Source organism: Aquarana catesbeiana, linkage group LG01 (genome assembly GCF_042186555.1).
Source record: "Aquarana catesbeiana isolate 2022-GZ linkage group LG01, ASM4218655v1, whole genome shotgun sequence".
NCBI classification, from domain to species: domain Eukaryota; kingdom Metazoa; phylum Chordata; class Amphibia; order Anura; family Ranidae; genus Aquarana; species Aquarana catesbeiana.
The window spans coordinates 711,984,848-712,006,549 of record NC_133324.1 but is presented as its reverse complement, the minus strand read 5'-3'; positions in this window follow the sequence as shown (position 1 = coordinate 712,006,549).

Sequence of the window (21,702 nt, the reverse complement as noted above, 5' to 3'; positions counted from 1 at the left end):
CATTTCAGCCTCAAATCCAATCGCTGTCAAAAGTTTGTAGAATTCACCTCCGTAACATCTCTAAAATTCGCCCTTTTTTAACAAATGAAACCACCAAGCTCCTCATTCACTCCCTTGTTATCTCTCACCTTGACTATTGCAACTCCCTTCTCATTGGCCTACCGCTCCATAGGCTATCCCCTCTTCAGTCTATCATGAATGCTGCTGCCAGACTTATCCACCTTACCAACCGCTCAGTGTCTGCCAACCCTCTACTTCAATCCCTACACTGGCTCCCAATCACCCAGCGAATTAAATTCAAAATTCTAACCACAACATACAAAGCCATTCACAACTCTGCCCCAAGCTACATCACTAATCTTGTCTCCAAATATCGCCCAAATCGACCTCTCCGCTCTTCTCAAGACCTCCTGCTTTCAAGCTCTCTCATCTCTTCCTCCCATGCTCGTCTCCAGGATTTCTCCAGAGCCTCTCCCATCCTCTGGAACTCGCTACCTCCATCTATCCAGCTATCCCCTACTCTTGCTACCTTCAGGCAATCCCTGAAAACTCATCTCTTCAGGAAAGCCTATCATGTCTCCAACTAATCTCCTACCACTTCCACCAGCTCATTCCCCACAGTTACAACCTTTTGTACCACTTGCCCCACCCTATTAGATTGTAAGCTCTTCTGAGCAGGGCCCTCTTAATCCTATTGTATTGTATTGTATTATAACTGTATTGTCTCCCTTTTATATTGTAAAGCGCTGCGTAAACTGTTGGCGCTATATAAATCCTGAATAATAATAATAATAATAATAATAATAATAATAATAATAATATATACATATATATATATATATATATATATATATATATATATATATATATATATATATATATATATATATATATATATATATATATACATACATATACATATATACATACATATATATATATATATATATATATATATATATACACACACAGAAGACACACACTCTTATAATAGTGATTGCTAAGTATTTTTTTATGTTTTGCAGGGCTCAAGGGTACGTTACACAGAGAGAGCTGTAATCCAGCTATCGGGACACAGCCCTGCCCTCCACACTTACTGAGGGAGTGAAGCAGATATATCACCCCATGAGGGCTGTTAGTGGCCGTGGATCCACGCTGAATAATAAAAGAAGTTCTGTGGCTGCTACCTATAGTCTCCTGGGAGCTTGTGACATATAATGAATGATGGGACCTAGGGAAATGCTATAAACTTATATGTATTCCATGTGGGCAGTGTGCATTAGGGCACAATGGGCCCCCTCCCTCAGGGCCCATGTACCCCACACACACTGCCCCATGGATGATTCCCCACTGATGTATGGGGTGATTGGGGTGTGCCCAGGCACAACTGGCACACCCTGTGTGCATGCCTATGATTATACAAGATTTATATAGCACAGTTTGCACAGCACTTTACAATAAAAAGGGAGACAGCGCAGTTACAATGCAAGAGTTAAATAGAAAATACAACTTTAAGGCCTTGTTCACACCAAAAAACAAAGAGATTTCACTTGCAGAGACACAAGTTTACATCAGTTTTCATGCACAGTTCAGTGAGTTTTTTTGCTCAATGACATCATTTTTTTCATGGACTTTTTTATGCACAGATAATAAAAACACCTGTGATATTACTTTCTTTTCCTTTGCGGAGAGAAAAAAAATACAGTTTGGACAATTTACCGCTAGCATATTGTAGTATCCTTCATAAGAGCCTTCCTTTATATCATATTCCTATTTGGAGTTCCCTTCATTAGAGTTCTCTCTTATCACCAGTGTCCCCCTCATTGCTTCCCACTTATCAGTGTCCCGATCACTAGGGTGCCGTCACCAGTCTCCCCACATCACAGCTTCCCCCATTCCCCATCAGAGCTCTTCTATCATCCGCTCTTACAAGGCGGCAAGAGAATAGTAACAAGGACTTGGTAGATGGAGCAGTTGGGCAGGGCTTGGGGCTCATTCACATGCGCCATGTGACCTGTACAGAGTGAATCAACATTTTGTTTTCTTTATGTGGCTGGAGCTGTGTATAGACAGCCTATGTTATGCTATGGGGATGTAGTGGATGTACAAATACAGCCGCAGGTCCTAATTTGACACATGGATGCAGGTATATGGCCTGAATAATACAGTGTGCATTCAGGGCCACTCACATCCACCTGCACACCGTCAAATCAGGACCTGTGACTGGGTTAGTACAGCCACTGCATCCTCATAGAGAGTAATAGGTAGTAATAGTACTACATTTTTATTAAAGTAGCCTTTACACTTTCTTATTATTTTTTTTTCTTCCCCACAAAAATTTTTATTAAGAGTTTTTCATAGACAATACAAAACGTACCATATGATACATAACCAGATTACAGGTAAATATTCCAACTAGTAAGAGACAAAGAGTTCGAATTCAGGAAAATATGAGCAGGGAAGTGCTGCCTCTAGTTAAGTCATTAAGATGGCCACATAAAGACACCTATAGTAGTAAGCTGTGTGTTTCAGGCCTGCTAGGTTTATGTTGGAATGAGAGATTTCTTAGACAAATAATCACAGTAGCTTTTGTATGCTATGCTATAAGACAGGCAAGGATTAGGATATGCGTTCGAGCACCGTGTCGGGATTCGACTCCTGAGCCTCTTACTGGAGTAGGATGAAAAATAAAAAGAAAGAGGAGGAAGAAAAGAAGAGGTGAAAGAGGAAAGGAAGAAAGCACGAAGAACGTGGAGATAAGAAAGAGGAGGGAGAAGGGAAGGGAGGGAGGGAATGAGGGGGCACTGCAAGGAGAGAGTGTGAGGAGGGGGTGGGATTACCACCAACTGCCCTCCTCAGTGTACCCTGAGTATTATGATATCTACTGCGCCTTTTAGGGGTTATCCCGGTATAAGTCCTGACAGCGCTGTGAGTTACGGTATTTGAGCCATGGTGCCCATGTTGCTGAAAAATGTGCTATTCTGTCCTGTGCAGTGTAAATCAATTCCTCCATTGCTGCTATCCGGTTGATGCGTGCCACCCATTTCTTAATGGAGGGGGGTGACTTGGATCTCCAGTGTACTGGGAGACACAGTCTAGCGGCATTAATCATGTGCATAGCTATTGACCTTAATATTTTTTACGGGAAATTTTGGAGATGTGAAGAAGGTATTGCGCTGGTGAATATAAACGCGCAAGCGAGGATATCTCCGTTGCAACTTCGTGAACTTTACGCCAGTACGGCTGAATCAGTGGGCATGTCCACCAAATATGAAGGTATGTGCCTAGACCTTGTTCACACCTCCAGCATTGGTCTGAGACTGTCGGGATGAATTTATGTAGCATTTCTGGTGTTCTATACCACCTTGTTTTAATTGTGTAACCATTCTCTTGAATATGAACATTCAGAGAGCCCTTGTGGATATATAAATGCACTTGCTCCCAGGTGATATCATCAATCGCCACGCCCAGCTCGGTCTCCCAATAGGCATGCTCCGCTTTCAAGGAGCCATAAGGTTCTCCGAACATTGTGGCATAAAGCCCCGAGATTAGGTGGCTCTGGGGAGAAGAGCAAGAGCATAGCGATTCCAGGAAAGTAGGATTTTTTGCAAAGTTACCTCTATTCGAGGGACTATCTAAGAAATGTTTCAGATGGGTATAGGCCCAAAAGGGGAAAGACTTTGTGTTTGACAGCGAAGCCAGTTCCCCTTGTCGGAGAAACCTTCCTCTGGAAAAGAAGTGTTTAGCCTGCATTTCTGCATAAGGCCATTCTGCTGCCAGAAAGGCCCCCTCCATGCCCGGGGGAAATCTGGGTTACCCCTGATAGGTGTGATTGCACAGTGCGAATTTGAAAGTACCTTGCTATCGTAAGCATGCAAGGTTGCACCTATAAGAGGATGCGAGTGTACATTAGTCGGTATATGTGTCTTTGAGAACCAGGGAATGTATTGGAGTTCAGTACCCGAAATTAATTTTTCCAATAACACCTAACCCTTATAGTTAGTATGGAGCCACCAGTATGCCACCCGGGTTAGATGAACTGCCCAGTAGTATCTCTGGAGGTTTGGAGTCCAATCCCACCACCCGACTTTGGCAGAACTAGCTTAGCCCACCCCACATGCGCTACCTTCATTCCCCATAGAAAGGTTCTACACATACGCTTATAGGCTGTGAAGAAGGAGGGTGGTAGACGAATTGGGATAGTCTGTAATTTGTAGAGTAAGCAGGGGAGCACTGTCATCTTTAAAATTGAGGCCCGGCCGAACCATGAGATAGTGGGGGCCTCCCACCTAAGTAGATCCTGTTGTATAAGCCTCAACTCTGCCAGGAAGTTCTTTTCATATAGATTTTTAAGTTTACTAGGGAGTTGAATGCCTAAGTATATAATAGCATCTACTTTCCAGCAAAAGGGGAAGTTTGTCTGACAGAGCTGAACTATCTTAGGGGGCAAAGAAACATTTAGCGCATAAGACTTTGAAAGGTTAATTTTTAGATTCGAGATGTACTTGAACTGTTCTAACACTGGCATTAGATTGGGTAGAGACGTCAGCGGCAATGAAAGAAAGAGCAAAATGTCATCCGCGAAAGCTGCAATCTCATATTCCCGCTGATGGACCTCTATCCCCTTTATGTCTGGATTCGCATGGATGCACCGGAGGAGAGGTTCTAAGGTGAGAATGTATAACAAGGGCGAGAGAGGACATCCCTGCCTGGTCCCATTGTGGATGGGGAAGGCGTCCGACAGGTGGCCGTTTACTCGAACTCTGGCCCTGGGCTTGGTATAGAGCGCTCCAATAAAAGTTCTCATACCGTTTCCCAAGCCAGGGCTTCCAGGACCGCATCCATGTAATCCCAGGCCACCCTGTCGAATGCCTTCTCTGCATCCATGGCCAGGAAGCAACCCTCCCTATTAGCTGACGTAAGCCAATGATGCAAATTGCGGGCCTTAATGGTATTGTCCCTGGCTTCTCTTCCAGGGGCAAATCCAAAGTCCAGTCCTATCCAGGAGGGTATATGATAGGACAAATGAGTAGCCGGGATCTTGGCGAACAATTTAACATCAACTTTCAGGAGGGATATGGGTCGATAGTTGGCTACGTCGGCGGGATCCTTGTTTTCCTTAGGGATTACCGATATGTAAGCCTCTAGTAAGCTACCTGAAGCACATGGTGAATGGGAGAGGGCATTGAAGGCTTTAAGAAATTTCGGTGCCAGGAGGTCAGCAAAGCTTTTATAATATTGTGCTGAGAAGCCATCTGACCCCGGGCTTTTGCCAGGTTTCATAGCCTTCAAGGCCTCCCCCCACTCTTCCAACTACAGTGGCACCTCCATGGCTTGCCAGGACAGCGGCCAGGAGCTGTATTTGGCCAGAAATTCCTTTATGAGCTTCAAGCGCGCATCTGCCGAAATTGGTCTATATTCATGTGATTCAAGATTATATAATTTGCTATAAAAAGAGAGAAGTTGGTTAGCAATGTCTTAATTTCTAGAGTGGGTTGCTCCTCCTGTGTCTACTATGTGGTGGACAGTGAATGCCAGTGTATGTCTTTGTGTAAACCTAGCCATTAACCTTCCGGGTTTATTGCCTTGCTCGTAGAATAGTTTTTGAGAGAGTACATGTCTCTTCTGTGCACGTTTGTATAGTTCCTCTAAGAGCGTTGCCCGCGTATCAGCTAATTCCTGGGCTACCCCTACTGCTAGTGAGCGTTTATGCTGTACTTCCAGTAGAGCTATTTTGTCTGACAGGTCTCGGATCACAATTTGATGTGCTTTTTTCTTCCTGGCAGCGATAGCTAACAGATGTCCCCGTACAACGCATTTATGTGCCTCCCATTGGGTCATGGGAGACACATCTGGGGTGTCATTGTGTTGGAAATAGTCCACAGTAGTCTTAGTGACTTCCGCTAGGTCCCCCGGGTCCGTGAGAAGGGAAGCATCCAAACTCCAATTCCTGGTAGTCATTTCCCGTTGTGGAAACTGCAAGGTCAGTGTGATTGGGTAATGGTCGAATATGTACATACTCTCTATGGTCGCATCCTGTAAGAAAGTCAGGTCGGTCTGATGGATAAATAAATAGTTTAGCCTCGAATAGCGGCTGTGTGGATGTGAGAAAAATTGTATAGTCTTTCCCCTGGGGCTGTAGAGTACGCCAGGTGTCGTGAAGCGCAAGGGAGGCTAGTGTGAACTTGGCTTGGCATAAGGCAGAAAATGGGAGTAAGGAGGTACCCGTAGAGGTATCAAGAAGCAGATCTAGGGCCATGTTGAGATCCCCTCCCAGTGTTAGAAGGCCTGTTTTCAATGTGGTAAGCTGTAGGAGGACCTCTTTTAGGAAGGTTACCTGTTTAGAATTGGGGCAATAGATGTTCGCAAAGGTCACCGGTCTATTTTTCAAAATCCCTTTTAGAAAGAGGAATTTACCCCCTGGGTCAAGGACTTGGTCCGTAAGGCGGAATGGAAAAGATTTGGCAAATACTATGGAAAATTCTTTTGTTTTGGAGTCAGGGCAAGTTGCATGGTAGACCTCCGGGAATCAGCTATTGGATAGGCGGGGGATGGAGCTTGATTTAAAATGGGTTTCTTGCAGAAATAGCACTTGAGCTCTATGGTGGTGTGCTTCAGCAAGAATACTACTCCGCTTCTCCGGGACAATGAGGCCTCTAGCGTTCAGAGAATAGACCTTGAGGGATAGAGGCGCCAATGATTGCATCGCAGAAGGCATATTTCAGTGTTCAGAAGCGCTTGTCAGTGCCACCCCCAAACTTCAGGGGGAAGGGGTCTAGGAGGTTAGAAAGGAGGGGAGTAGAGAACACGACCAAGGAGACAAACAAAAGAGAGAGGGAGGGAGAAAGAGAAAGAAGAAAAGAAGGGAAAAGGGGAGCTAATAAGAGAAAGGGAACTACAGTTGAGGATAAGCTCACTCCGGGAAGACAGACGGGGCTGACCAGTAACCCCGGAGAGGCTTACCCCCTGAACTTAACAAGCTACCCCCTATGTGGGGATCACAAAAGATATACAGGAGGTAATACAGACCAGCTGACTAACCTAGCGAGAGAAGAAATTAAAAACTGAAATAACGTAAAACTTTTCCAGCTAGTTTCAAGGGGGATACCTGCCTCCTTGAGGTGGGGAAGAAACCTAGCACCCAAACAACTATATGGACATTTCCTGCCATCCAGGAACCCAAGTACACATGATTGAAGATTCATAAGATACCTGGACTTTGCTGGGCGAGATGGTATCGTGCAGGCCCCCTCACAATAGACGAGAAGGACCCACTCTGGCCCCCCCTCGCCAGCAACCTGATGAGCCATGACGAGGCAGGAGTTCCACTGTGGTGGTAGTGTTGGGGGGGGGGCACACAGTGGGGCTGGGCAGAAGGCAGAATAAGATGCTGGACAGAAAACAATTGTTTTTTATGTGTCTTGCAGCAATCTGCATTTTCCTAGTGTAGAAAAAAAGCAGATCACTGCAGGTAGTGTGAGCGAGCCTTAAAGGTGCTTGTATCTTGGCAGTTCTTTCCATCAGCCAATATTGTATAAGCAAATTGAGACTTCTGTTTTTTCTTTTATATATTAGAAAAAAGTGTTTAGCTGTTGAGAAGTATTTCTGTCCATTCTGAGCTAGACCACTTTAAATCTTTATAAATATATTGCATGCATTTTATTAGTATCACTTGAATCCTTTAAGAATTTTCAACAGGAGCTTACAGATGAAATAATCTTCTACATTCTGTTATGTAGCCTTGTTATGTTGCTTTCTGTTATGTAGCCTTGAGCCAGTCCTATTAGCAACAGGCTCATTCAGTGCCATAAATATGCATTCAACTGTTCCTAATGTGGCATAATTAAACACTTCTTGTACGTATACAGTACGTGAGCTGCACTACACCTGATACAATGCTTGCATTGTAATACCAGCATTCATTGTCATCATAATCTAGAGTATCATAAGTGTGAGAAGTGATAATATTTCAATGTTGGTATTTCACCATTCATCCCTAATACATCCATATTTAACATATTGTGGCATTCAATTCAAGGTTAAAATCATTACATTACCCACAGTTGGGAAACTCATCTCTTCTCTAAAGGATTGTGAAAGTACATTTTGTGCCATGTTGACCTGACCTGACAGTGCATAAAAAGCCTACTTTCCTTTTCAGTTTCCTCTAGAGAAAATCTTTTCTTTTATTAGACTTTCCTGCTGTTAGTTTGATAGAGAAGAAGATTACTTTGAAGTAAACCAATGACTTTCAAAATGGTTTCTATTAAAAATAAATGAGATCATTGATTATATTAATGCATAGATTGTCATTGGTTACCATTGCATTTTTCACATGACAGTTAAATATTTCAAGCAATCTAGTTTTTTTTTTTTTTTTACAAAGGAAAATGAATGCATCTCAACAGAATTCTTAACATGAGCAATCAGAAGAAATCCTTCTGGTTGAGTAAGCAACATACATTTTACTCAGCTCAAGCATTTATGAAATAGAATGTGTTACCAATGATTTACTATTGTGGTATTTGGGACCAAATGAAAAACACAACATGACTTAAAATAATTTATCAACTTGTTATGCATTCATATTTGCATTCATTTGTAACATAGCATTTAGTGCGACCAAATGAAATTTAATGAATAAATAATACAGATCACCTATTTTCACAGTTCTAAATAACTGGTAAATGATTGCTTATTAACAGGAGCTGACATTAGAACTAGCTATTAATCAGGAAAAAAGACATAGCAAAATAAATCATTTATTTCTCTTGGTTTATTCAGAAGTTCTTCAATATCTGGAAGAAGTTCAGATCTACATAAACAAACACATAAAATATATTCAGACTGTAGATGTGTGTTTCATTTTTTTCCAAATAACTTTTAATTCAAAGTTTTGCAATGTTTACAAAAAAGAAATAGAAAAAATAGAACAAAAATCCAAAACAGAACACAATATACAGTACTTTGATGGTCATACATTTCTCTAGTAATATAACATATACTTGTTAGCACTATACAACAGGGACGTGCGGTGAGTAGGGATGAGCTTCGAGTTCGAGTCGAACTCATGTTCGACTCGAACATTGGCTGTTCGCAAGTTCACCGAACAGCGAACAATTTCGGGTGTTTGCGGCAAATTCGAATGCCGCGGAACACCCTTTAAAAGTCTATGGGAGAAATCAAAAGTGCTAATTTTAAAGGCTAATATGCAAGTTATTGTCATAAAAAGTGTTTGGGGACCTGGGTCCTGCCCCAGGGGACATGGATCAATGCAAAAAAAAGTTTTAAAAACGGCCGTTTTTTCAGGAGCAGTGATTTTAATAATACTTAAAGTCAATCAATAAAAGTGTAATATCCCTTTAAATTTCATACCTGGGGGGTGTCTATAGTGTGCCTGTAAAGGGGCGCATGTTTCCTGTGTTTAGAACAGTCTGACAGCAAAATGACATTTTGAAGGAAAAAACTCATTTAAAACTACCCGCGGCTATTGCATTGCCGACAATACACATAGAAGTTCATTGATAAAAACGGCATGGGAATTCCCCAAAGGGGAACCCCGAACCAAAATTTAAAAAAAAAAATGACGTGGGGGTCCCCCTAAATTCCATACCAGGCCCTTCAGGTCTGGTATGGATTTTAAGGGGAACCCCGCGCCAAAAAAAAAAAAAAAACGGCGTGGGGTCCCCCCAAAAATCCATACCAGACCCTTATCCGAGCACGCAACCTGGCAGGCCGCAGGAAAAGAGGGGGGGACAAGAGTGCGGCCCCCCCTCCCTCCTGAACCGTACCAGGCCACATGCCCTCAACATTGGGAGGGTGCTTTGGGGTAGCCCCCCAAAACACCTTGTCCCCATGTTGATGAGGACAAGGGCCTCATCCCCACAACCCTGGCCGGTGGTTGTGGGGGTCTGCGGGCGGGGGGCTTATTGGAATCTGGAAGCCCCCTTTAACAAGGTGACCCCCAGATCCCGGCCCCCCCCTGTGTGAAATGGTAAGGGGGTACATAAGTACCCCTACCATTTCACGAAAAAAGTGTCAAAAATGTTAAAAATGACAAGAGACAGTTTTTGACAATTCCTTTATTTAAATGCTTCTTCTTTCTTCTATCTTGCTTCATTTTCTGGTTCTTCTGGCTCTTCTGGTTCTTCTGGTTCTTCCTCCGGCGTTCTCGTCCAGCATCTCCTCCGCGGCGTCTTCTGTCTTCTTCTCCTCGGGCCGCTCCGCACCCATGGCATGGGGGGAGGCTCCCGCTCTTCTCTTCTTCTCTTCTTCTTTTCTTCTTTTCTTCTTTTCTTCTCTTCTTCTCTTCTTCTTCATTTTCTTCTCCGGGCCGCTCCGCAATCCATGCTGACATGGAGGGAGGCTCCCGCTGAGTGACGGCGCTCCTCGTCTGACAGTTCTTAAATAACGGGGGGGGGCGGGGCCACCCGGTGACCCCGCCCCCCTCTGACGCACGGTGACTTGACGGGACTTCCCTGTGGCATTCCCCGTAACGTCACAGGGAAGTCCCGTCAAGTCACCGTGCGTCAGAGGGGGGCGGGGTCACCGGGTGGCCCCCGCCCCCCCGTTATTTAAGAACTGTCAGACGAGGAGCGCCGTCACACAGCGGGAGCCTCCCTCCATGCCAGCATGGATTGCGGAGCGGCCCGGAGAATAAAATGAAGAAGAAGAGAAGAAGAGAAGAAAAGAAGAAAAGAAGAAAAGAAGAAGAGAAGAAGAGAAGAGCGGGAGCCTCCCCCCCATGCCATGGGTGCGGAGCGGCCCGAGGAGAAGAAGACAGAAGACGCCGCAGAGGAGATGCTGGACGAGAACGCCGGAGGAAGAACCAGAAGAACCAGAAGAGCCAGAAGAACCAGAAGATGAAGCAAGATAGAAGAAAGAAGAAGCATTTAAATAAAGGAATTGTCAAAAACTGTCTCTTGTCATTTTTAACATTTTTGACACTTTTTTCGTGAAATGGTAGGGGTACTTATGTACCCCCTTACCATTTCACACAGGGGGGGGCCGGATCTGGGGGTCACCTTGTTAAAGGGGGCTTCCAGATTCCGATAAGCCCCCCGCCCGCAGACCCCCACAACCACCGGCCAGGGTTGTGGGGATGAGGCCCTTGTCCTCATCAACATGGGGACAAGGTGTTTTGGGGGGCTACCCCAAAGCACCCTCCCAATGTTGAGGGCATGTGGCCTGGTACGGTTCAGGAGGGAGGGGGGGCCGCACTCTCGTCCCCCCCTCTTTTCCTGCGGCCTGCCAGGTTGCGTGTTTGGATAAGGGTCTGGTATGGATTTTTGGGGGGACCCCACGCCGTTTTTTTTTTTTTTTTGGCGCGGGGTTCCCCTTAAAATCCATACCAGACCTGAAGGGTCTGGTATGGAATTTAGGGGGAACCCCACGTCATTTTTTTTTTTAAATTTTGGCCGGGGTTCCCCTTAATATCCATACCAGACCTGAAGGGCCTGGTATGGAATTTAGGGGGACCCCCACGTCATTTTTTTTTTTTAATTTTGGTTCGGGGTTCCCCTTTGGGGAATTCCCATGCCGTTTTTATCAATGAACTTCTATGTGTATTGTCGGCAATGCAATAGCCGCGGGTAGTTTTAAATGAGTTTTTTCCTTCAAAATGTCATTTTGCTGTCAGACTGTTCTAAACACAGGAAACATGCGCCCCTTTACAGGCACACTATAGACACCCCCCAGGTACGAAATTTAAAGGGATATTACACTTTTATTGTTTGACTTTAAGCATTATTAAAATCACTGCTCCTGAAAAAACGGCCGTTTTTAAAACTTTTTTTTGCATTGATCCATGTCCCCTGGGGCAGGACCCAGGTCCCCAAACACTTTTTATGACAATAACTTGCATATAAGCCTTGAAAATTAGCACTTTTGATTATTCATGTTCGTGTCCCATAGACTTTAACGGTGTTCGCATGTTCGAACGAACTTTTTTCCTGTTCGCATGTTCTGGTGCGAACCGAACAGGGGGGTGTTCGGCTCATCCCTAGCGGTGAGGTCAGTGGCTGGTGAGTAGGGATGAGCCGAACACCCCCCGGTTCGGTTCGCGCCAGAACCTGTGAATGGACCGAAAGTTCACGCAAACTTTAGAACCCCATTAAAGTCTATGGGACTCGAACGTTCAAAATCAAAAGTGCTAATTTTAAAGGCTAATATGCAAGTTATTTTCCTAAAAAGGGTTTGGGGACCCGGGTCCTCAATGCAAAAAAAGTTTTAAAAACGTTTGTTTTTTCGGGAGTGGTGATTTTAATAATGCTTAAAGTGAAAAAAAAAATATTCCTTTAAATATCATACCTGGGGGGTGTCTATAGTATGCCTGTAAAGTGGCGCGTGTTTCCCTTGCTTAGAACAGTCCTTGCACAAAATGACATTTTTAAAGGAATAAAAGTCATTTAAAACTGCTTGCGGCTTTAATGTAATGTCAGGTCCCGGCAATATGGATGAAAATCAGTGAGACAAACGGCATGGGTACCCCCCCAGTCCATTACCAGGCCCTTTGGGTCTTGTATGGATATTAAGGGGAACCCTGTACCCCAATTAAAAAAAGGAAAGGCTTGGGGCCCCCAGGTCCTATATACTCTGAACAGCAGTATACAGGCAGTGCAAACAAGACAGGGACTGTAGGTTTGTTGTTAAGTAGAATCTGTTTGTAATTTTGAACTGGTACCTTTTTAAAGTGTAGCTCCAGCCAAAAAATCTATTTTTAAGCTTTTTAGAAAACATAGGGAAGGGTTAACGCCCCTGTAACATTTGTTTTGCTGTCTGTGCACCTCTTCAGGAGATTTCACATCACTTTCTGTCCCAATGACAAATGTTTTTTGAAAATTTGTTTTTTTTTAGTGAAACAAGGATTGGGGATAAAGCATCAGTGAAGAGTAGACACGTTTTTCCCATATTAACTCTTACAGGAGAGAATTTCCCTTCTTAGGGGTAGATTTCATCTCACTTCCTGTTGTCTCCTTCCGTTTGCAAGTAGGAGTCATTTGTAAGTTGGATGTTTGAAAGTAGGGGCCTGCCCTATATACTCTGCATAAATTGGGGCCTTAGGTGTTGGTGTTGCCACAACACTGTAAGCCCTCACAGTTACTCTTGGTGGGCACAGGAAAGGGCTCTGCTGTGAAATATTAGATCAAGAATTGTAATTACATGCCATTGTTGAACAGTGGTAGAAAAATTGGGCCTTTGGTGGTGGTGGTGCTGGTGCCACAACACTGTAAGTCCTCACAGTTACTCTTGGTGGGAGCTGGAACGGGCCCTGTTGTGAAATATTATATCAAGAATTGTATACAGCAAGGAATTTTTTCTTATAACAAGAAATATGGGATTTTTATAGGGAGAATTGGCGTCTATTCACAGTAGGTACTAACCAAACAAATGTTAAAAAATTGATTTTTATTTTAATAGAAAAAAGAAAAACACATTAGAATATAAAAGAGAATTGTCAATACAAATAGACATCAAAATAAGACCATCCAGTAATATGTTCAAATTCTATTCATGCCTGTCAGCCAACATGTTTCGCAAACGACAAGTTGCTTCATCAGGGCATAGATCGGCATCATTGGTTCATTTAAACTACAAGAACAATAGATAGGTATACTATAGTTAGAAGTGTATGGTGGTCATATACATACATGTGTCATAAAGAACATATAGCAATTAGTTTGAACATTTTATCTAGTGGTCTCACCTACTGGTATAAGTCTGAGATTAAAAGCATACTCCCCCATTGCCAGGCATCGTCCGTGGTGCCAGCTGGTGCAAATACTCCAGGGGTGCCAGATCCCACCGGATATTGCCAATAGAGGGACTGGACCGCACAGTTGCAAGACAAGAATCTAATAAGATATGTAAAATGAAAAATATCGATACAAAGTCGCTTATTCAGGCTGAAGCAATACTATATATATAGTTTGTTCAAAAGAATAGTAAACACAACATTAAATTCATATCGCTTAGCCACTATATAATATGAACGGGTAAAATAAGTGCATGATCATACACACTAAGACATAAGTCTTTAAATGGGTAATTAGCAATATGTTGCAAGCTGCTGCAAGTAAAATATGCTGCCCTTGATGGTTGTACATATACATGCCTGGTCACATGATCCCGACATGACCTCTACCGGAGGACTAAGGAGGAGGGTTACTTTAGTATTTAGAGTCTTAAATAATAATTATAAAAGTTTTAAGGCTGTATGAGAATAACAAACTTGCAAAGAAATACATGGATTTCATATGCATCAAACCGGAGCCAGCAACTCTATGACCTAGCATGGTTATTCCATGTCAGGAAGAGTGAATCTGTTTCCAAACAAGACAAATAAAACAGGTAAAGCCACCCCTCTCCTACTAGATACAATCCTTCCCGGGATACTTGAAAGGGAAAACGTGCATGAAAGTACAAATATCAGATAGAATAGGTGTCTTTCCTAGTGGTCACAAAGACCAAATATTAGGATTTTTACCTGCACAATGCTCAAGAAACGTGATTCCTCAGTCAGAAAACGTCTTCCTGTCAGCAAGGATGGGTCTGGCCCAACTGCGTCTATTGGCACAGCGGCCGCTCCATCCTTTATACGGTCCCACCGGAAGTAAACAGGCCCATGACGGCCTCCGGCGTCACATATTTTATCATATCCTTCTGCCAAAATTGCTCCTTTAGGAATAGGCCAATTTATCATCCTTCTTATGATAAAACATATTTTATCATATCCTTCTTATGATAAATTGGCCTAATTCCCAACTGTTGGTGTCTCTTTCTCTCAAAAATTCAGAGATAACCTCTATACCTTTATTATGTGGGATGCTAGAGTAGAGCGCCTCTATGTCAATAGCTGCCAAAATTGCTCCTTTAGGAATAGGCCAATTTATCATCCTTCTATTGGAACATATTTTAACCAACAATCTTTTTCTGTTCAATGGCGTTACCTACCTCCAGGTACAGGGGGTAGCGATGGGGACCTCCTGTGCCCCATCGTATGCCAACCTATACCTGGGGGGATGGGAACGCACTCTCTTTTCCAGTGAGGGGGCCTCGATGTATCTCCGCCATATTCTCCTTTGGCGGAGGTACATCAACGATGTCCTCCTCATTTGGACAGGATCAGCTGGTCTACTGTCAGATTTTATGGAGTTCTTGTCCCAAAATAACTTTAATTTGAAATTTACGATCCAATCAGATGCCCATTCCATCCCTTTTTTGGATCTGCGCCTTGTTCTGCTAAAAGATGGCTCTATCTTCAGCACACTATATAGGAAGGAGACGGCGGGAAATACTATATTACACTTCTCCAGTTCCCATCCCCGTACGCTTGTACGTAGTATACCCTATAGCCAATACTTGTGGCTGCGCAGGAATTGTGCAAAAAATGAAGACTTCGAGAGAGAAGCGAAAGCCCTCTTTAGGAGGCTACTTGACAGGGGCTACAGTAAGAAAATTCTTAAAAGGGCCTACAAACGGGCTAAATCAAACATACGTGAGACTCTCCTGTTCAAACCTAAAGTATGTGACTCCCAATCTACTACAAAACTTATCACCACTTTCACGACCCACCAACAGATGATCCGGAATCTTATTAATGAAAACTGGCACTTTTTATCTGAGGATCCGATAGTCTCCAAATACGTAGCCAACGTACCGCAGATTACATATAGAAAATCTAAGTCTATTCGGGATACGTTGGTGCATAGTCACCTTCAATCTATAACACCCCTGCTGGGAGCGGAGGGCGGAAATGGTACCTTCAAATGCGGCCATTGCGAATTCTGCCCGTGGATTAGTGAAGGCATAGGGTGCCCCCTCCCAAGGGGAGGTTTTCATAGGTGTAAGAGCTATGCGGATTGCTCCACAACAGGCATTGTTTATCTTGCCACATGCCGTTGTGGAGCTTTCTACATTGGCAAAACCAAACGCCCCTTCGCCAAAAGGATCCAGGATCATCTGTATTATCTGGATGCCGGACTGCTATACACCCCTATCTGCAAGCACATTGGCCTTCACCATAGCTTTGACCCTAGCTACATTTCCTTTTTTGCTCTGGAGGTCATATCTGACTTTGAGAGGGGAGGAAATGTAGATAAACGTATACTTCAAAGGGAGGCAAGATGGATTTTTGACCAACAGGCGACTCATCCGCCTGGCCTCAACACAGCACTCTCTTACAAACCAATTTTGTAATACTTAGATATGAGTTTCAGTTGTGATCCTCCCGATTTCCCCCTATTCTTATCCTTCACATGTTCTATATGCCCTATGTTTTTTGCCTTTTTTTTTTTTTATTTCCCTCCCCCCCCCCCCCCCTCCAATCCTTGAGGGATGACCCAGACATATGGTTAACTAACTAGGGGACACTTTTTCCTTCTCTGTACAATATCAAACAAATTGTTTGCCGTAAATAATATTATATCATATCTATTCACTGTGTTAAGCACACCCATGCATACCTGTTTGGTCTAGAGGGGAAAAGATCCCTGCATGGGTGAATGCCTTAGTGTATTCTTTAAGGTTTATACTTACCATTAAGATATTAATGATGCATTCTTAATTTTATTTCATTCTATTTGTGATTATTCAATTATTATGATTTTAATATGTATGTACACATAGTCATTTGCGGGACTATTTAACATTGAAGCTTCCTCCATGCTGGACTAGTCAGGTGCCTCGCTGTTGCTTTTGCGATAGATAGGGGGACTCGGACGTCCCGGCGCATCGGGGCGGAGTTTTCTTTTATGTCCGCCCCCCTCTGCCCTCACTCCTCAGGTGGTGGGGGCAATGCGCGCGCATCCGCCAGGAGCGGTGACACACTTCCGCTCGGCGTGTTGCGCGCGCATTACATGCGGGGACGTCCGGACTGGAAGTGACGCCGGAGGCCGTCATGGGCCTGTTTACTTCCGGTGGGACCGTATAAAGGATGGAGCGGCCGCTGTGCCAATAGACGCAGTTGGGCCAGACCCATCCTTGCTGACAGGAAGACGTTTTCTGACTGAGGAATCACGTTTCTTGAGCATTGTGCAGGTAGAAATCCTTATATTTGGTCTTTGTGACCACTAGGAAAGACACCTATTCTATCTGATATTTGTACTTTCATGCACGTTTTCCCTTTCAAGTATCCCGGGAAGGATTGTATCTAGTAGGAGAGGGGTGGCTTTACCTGTTTTATTTGTCTTGTTTGGAAACAGATTCACTCTTCCTGACATGGAATAACCATGCTAGGTCATAGAGTTGCTGGCTCCGGTTTGATGCATATGAAATCCATGTATTTCTTTGCAAGTTTGTTATTCTCATACAGCCTTAAAACTTTTATAATTATTATTTAAGACTCTAAATACTAAAGTAACCCTCCTCCTTAGTCCTCCGGTAGAGGTCATGTCGGGATCATGTGACCAGGCATGTATATGTACAACCATCAAGGGCAGCATATTTTACTTGCAGCAGCTTGCAACATATTGCTAATTACCCATTTAAAGACTTATGTCTTAGTGTGTATGATCATGCACTTATTTTACCCGTTCATATTATATAGTGGCTAAGCGATATGAATTTAATGTCGTGTTTACTATTCTTTTGAAAAAACTATATATATAGTATTGCTTCAGCCTGAATAAGCGACTTTGTATCGATATTTTTCATTTTACATATCTTATTAGATTCTTGTCTTGCAACTGTGCGGTCCAGTCCCTCTATTGGCAATATCCGGTGGGATCTGGCACCCCTGGAGTATTTGCACCAGCTGGCACCACGGACGATGCCTGGCAATGGGGGAGTATGCTTTTAATCTCAGACTTATACCAGTAGGTGAGACCACTAGATAAAATGTTCAAACTAATTGCTATATGTTCTTTATGACACATGTATGTATATGACCACCATACACTTCTAACTATAGTATACCTATCTATTGTTCTTGTAGTTTAAATGAACCAATGATGCCGATCTATGCCCTGATGAAGCAACTTGTCGTTTGCGAAACATGTTGGCTGACAGGCATGAATAGAATTTGAACATATTACTGGATGGTCTTATTTTGATGTCTATTTGTATTGACAATTCTCTTGTATATTCTAATGTGTTTTTCTTTTTTCTATTAAAATAAAAATCAATTTTTTAACATTTGTTTGGTTAGTACCTACTGTGAATAGACGCCAATTCTCCCTATAAAAATCCCATATTTCTTGTTATAAGAAAAAATTCCTTGCTGTATTTGGTTTATATTCAGGGATTGGGAGAATCGTCTTAATTCCTGTGTATGTCCACCACCCTTTACCACTTGGCTTTTACTATATATCAAGAATTGTAATGACATGCTCCTGTTGAACAGGGGCAGAAAAATTGGGCCTTTGGTGGTGGTGGTGTTGCCACAACACTGTAAGCCCTCACAGTTACTCTTGGTGGGTGTAGGAATGGGCCCTGCTGTGAAATATTAGATCAAGAATTGTAATTACATTTCCCTGTTAAACAGGGGCAGAAAAATTGGGCCTTAGGCACAATTTTTGATGCAATACTTTGCAGCAGGGCTCATTCCTGTGCTCCAACAATAGTATCTGTGAGGGGTTGCAGTGTTGTGGCACCAGTGCCCAAGGCCCAATTTTACTGTTAAACAGGGGCTGAAAAATTGGGCCTTGGGCACTGGTGCTGGTGCCACAACACTGCAACTCCTCACAGATACTCTAGTTGGAGCGCAGGAATGAGCCCTGCTGCAAAGTATTGCATCAAAAATTGTAATTATACACCCCTGTTAAACAGGGGCTGAAAAATTGAGCCTTGCGCACTGGTGCTGGTGCCACAACACTGCAACCCCTCACAGATACTATAGTTGGATTGCAGGAATGAGCCGTGCTGCAAAGTATTGCATCAAAAATTGGGCCTAAGGCCCAATTTTTTTGCCCCTGTTCAACAGGGAAATGTATCAGAAAAAAAGGGAGGGGAGGAAAACGAATTCTTCAACAAGGAACCAGCGGGATAGCAAAAATATATAATTTATTATAGAAAGATAATTCCACATATACACCAAGCAAAAATCAAAAAATGACAGTAAGTGAACCAAATACCACCAATAAAAATAAAATAGACAATGTTGTTTAAAGACAGAAACAACACACAGATGGCCACCACATACAATTACAACCAACTGGCTAAGTAGACAAGAACCGTCACATATATTGTGTTTATGAAGTAATGTTGAGGGCCAAGAGGTAGATGTATACAGCCATGGATAATGAGAATCCGCTATGCACGCTGCCGGTGGCAGACCTGGAGTATAACTGAAAATGTAAACCACGGGGATTGCTGATGATGGCACTTGCAGGTGAGTACCCAGCCGTAGCTGGTAACATTCATCAGCAGCTGTATGGAGACTATACGTGGATACAGGAGGGAGTGTGTGCCTGTATGTATGGTGATGAATAAACCCAGCGTATTTGCTGAATCATGAAGTGGGGACACTGATAATAATGTGGTGACAATGGTCACAGAAGATATTGGATAGATACAGTCTCACCAGTCCATGGACATCAGTGTATGGCAGGCAGGCAAAACACTCCGGTCCTCAGATCTTCTCACGTTGTGCAAAACAGCTGAATCCTCCTCTGGTCAAGTAAGGGTAGCTCGTGGGTCTTTATGGCCGAATGCCGGCCAGGATAGTGGAGATGGAGAAGATGTTTATAGCGTGCCACCTGGATGCGGTGTGACTCCTCAAACACTTCCTGGTTCCGTGCGGCAAGGCCTCAGCGGCTTCAGCGGCTCAGCGAATCGGATACCCAGGGCTGATGGGTGGGTCCGTGTGAGTACTACGTTGGACGTGATGGCGTCATACTGATGCGTTTCATCCGTCAAGGATTTCTTCAGAGCATGCGCCGTAGCCAGAGCAGGCGGCTTATATAGCCATCCCAGTTACAGACGTAAATACGTCAGCTATCGGTTGTCTAGGCTACAGCGCAACAAATAGACAGCCATTCAAACCATAAAACAACAGCAAATATAGGTAAAACGGGCCGGTCCGTGGGTGCAGTACCTCCTCAAGGTCATGCAAAAAATACATAAAAAAAAAAAGGGGAAATGATTCTAAAGACAATAAGAAAAATAAGATAGATATGGGAATCAGACGTAAATAAATATATTATCAAATAAGCAAAAACAAGAACAAAAAAGCGTGGGGTATCTCCCTTAGCAACTAAGATGTAAGAAATACTGACAAATTGCACTCATTATTTAACCCATGTGGGGACATACTGTCAAGGGTATATATCCACATTTTTTCTTTCTGGCAGAGAATCCTGTCGAAATCACCCCTTCTAAGGGGAAGATTTAACCTGTAGATACCCTTGACAGTAAGTCCCGTGGGATCCCCACCATGATGATTAAGGAAATGTAGGGGAATGGGGCGTTCATCATCCTTACTGAGGATGCTCTGGACGTGTTCACTGATTCTGATCCTGAGTTTCCTTTTAGTCTTTCCCACATATTTTTTGCCACACGGGCATGTGAGCATATAGACTACTCGTGTAGTATTGCAGTTAATAAAGTTATACATTTTCCTTGTCAAAAGAAGTTTATTGAGTATACAATGTTATAAAGATACATAAAGTAAGTTTACAAGGATCTATAAAGTAAGCTCATTGTTTTACAGTAGGGTTTCTATAGGTAAATATAATGAAATTTCAAATATTAAACATTGGGTTTACGTAAACCTAAATTAAAGATATATATCATTTCCTTAGTTACTTTTGTAGGTATTTAAATGATTTATACCTACTATACATATTGTTTACAAGTAGAGTGTATATAGGTCAAATAAATTCTGATAATGAGCTTTAATCGTAAGGTGGAGAAAAGGAAAGAAAAAGAAGAAAAAGGGTTGAAAGGTAGAGGTATGGTCCACAAGGTTGTCCCGCTCGTCAGTTTATTATTCTTTTTAGTTCTCTTTGAAGCCTTAGAATGGGTGTCTCTGTAAGTCATTTAATCTGTTACCATGGCAACAGGACAGAGTCATTGAAGTTTGACAGGAACTGTTTTATCCAAGGATGCCAAAGTTTTTCAAATTTTGGAATTTGATTTTGATCGATGGCTACCATCTTAGCATGGGACATTGTATTATTCATTCTGTGAATTGTTTCTGCTAGTACCAATGTAGGAGATTTCCATGCCTTGGCCACTGTTTGTTTTGCAGCCGTTATTAGTTGGATCATAAGTTTGAATTGAGAGAGTGTTAACCATTCCGGTTTTAGATTAAGTAAAGTTAAATATGGATCTGGTTGTATTATTTTTTAAAATATTTTAGATGCAATCACGAAGACTTCCTTCCAGAAGGTTTGGATTACTGGGCACATCCACCATATGTGTAAATATGTGCCTATTTCTGGGCATCCTCGAAAACAAAGAGCTGAGGTATTAGGTGAATATTTTGCCACTCTAGCGGGTACAAGGTACCAGCGAGTTAGGACTTTATAATTTGTCTCCAGTGCTAAGATGTTGGGTGAAGATGACTTAGATGTGAGCCATATGTTAAACCAGTCCGTGTCTTCTAAAGTTCGTCCCAGGTCCTCCTCCCACCTCTGAACGTAAGAGGGTCTATTAAGATTTGCTACTCCATATAATTGATTATAAAGTGATGAAATTGTACCTTTAGCAAATGGATCTTTTGTACAGATTGATTCAAAAATGGATAATTGGGATAATGGTGTA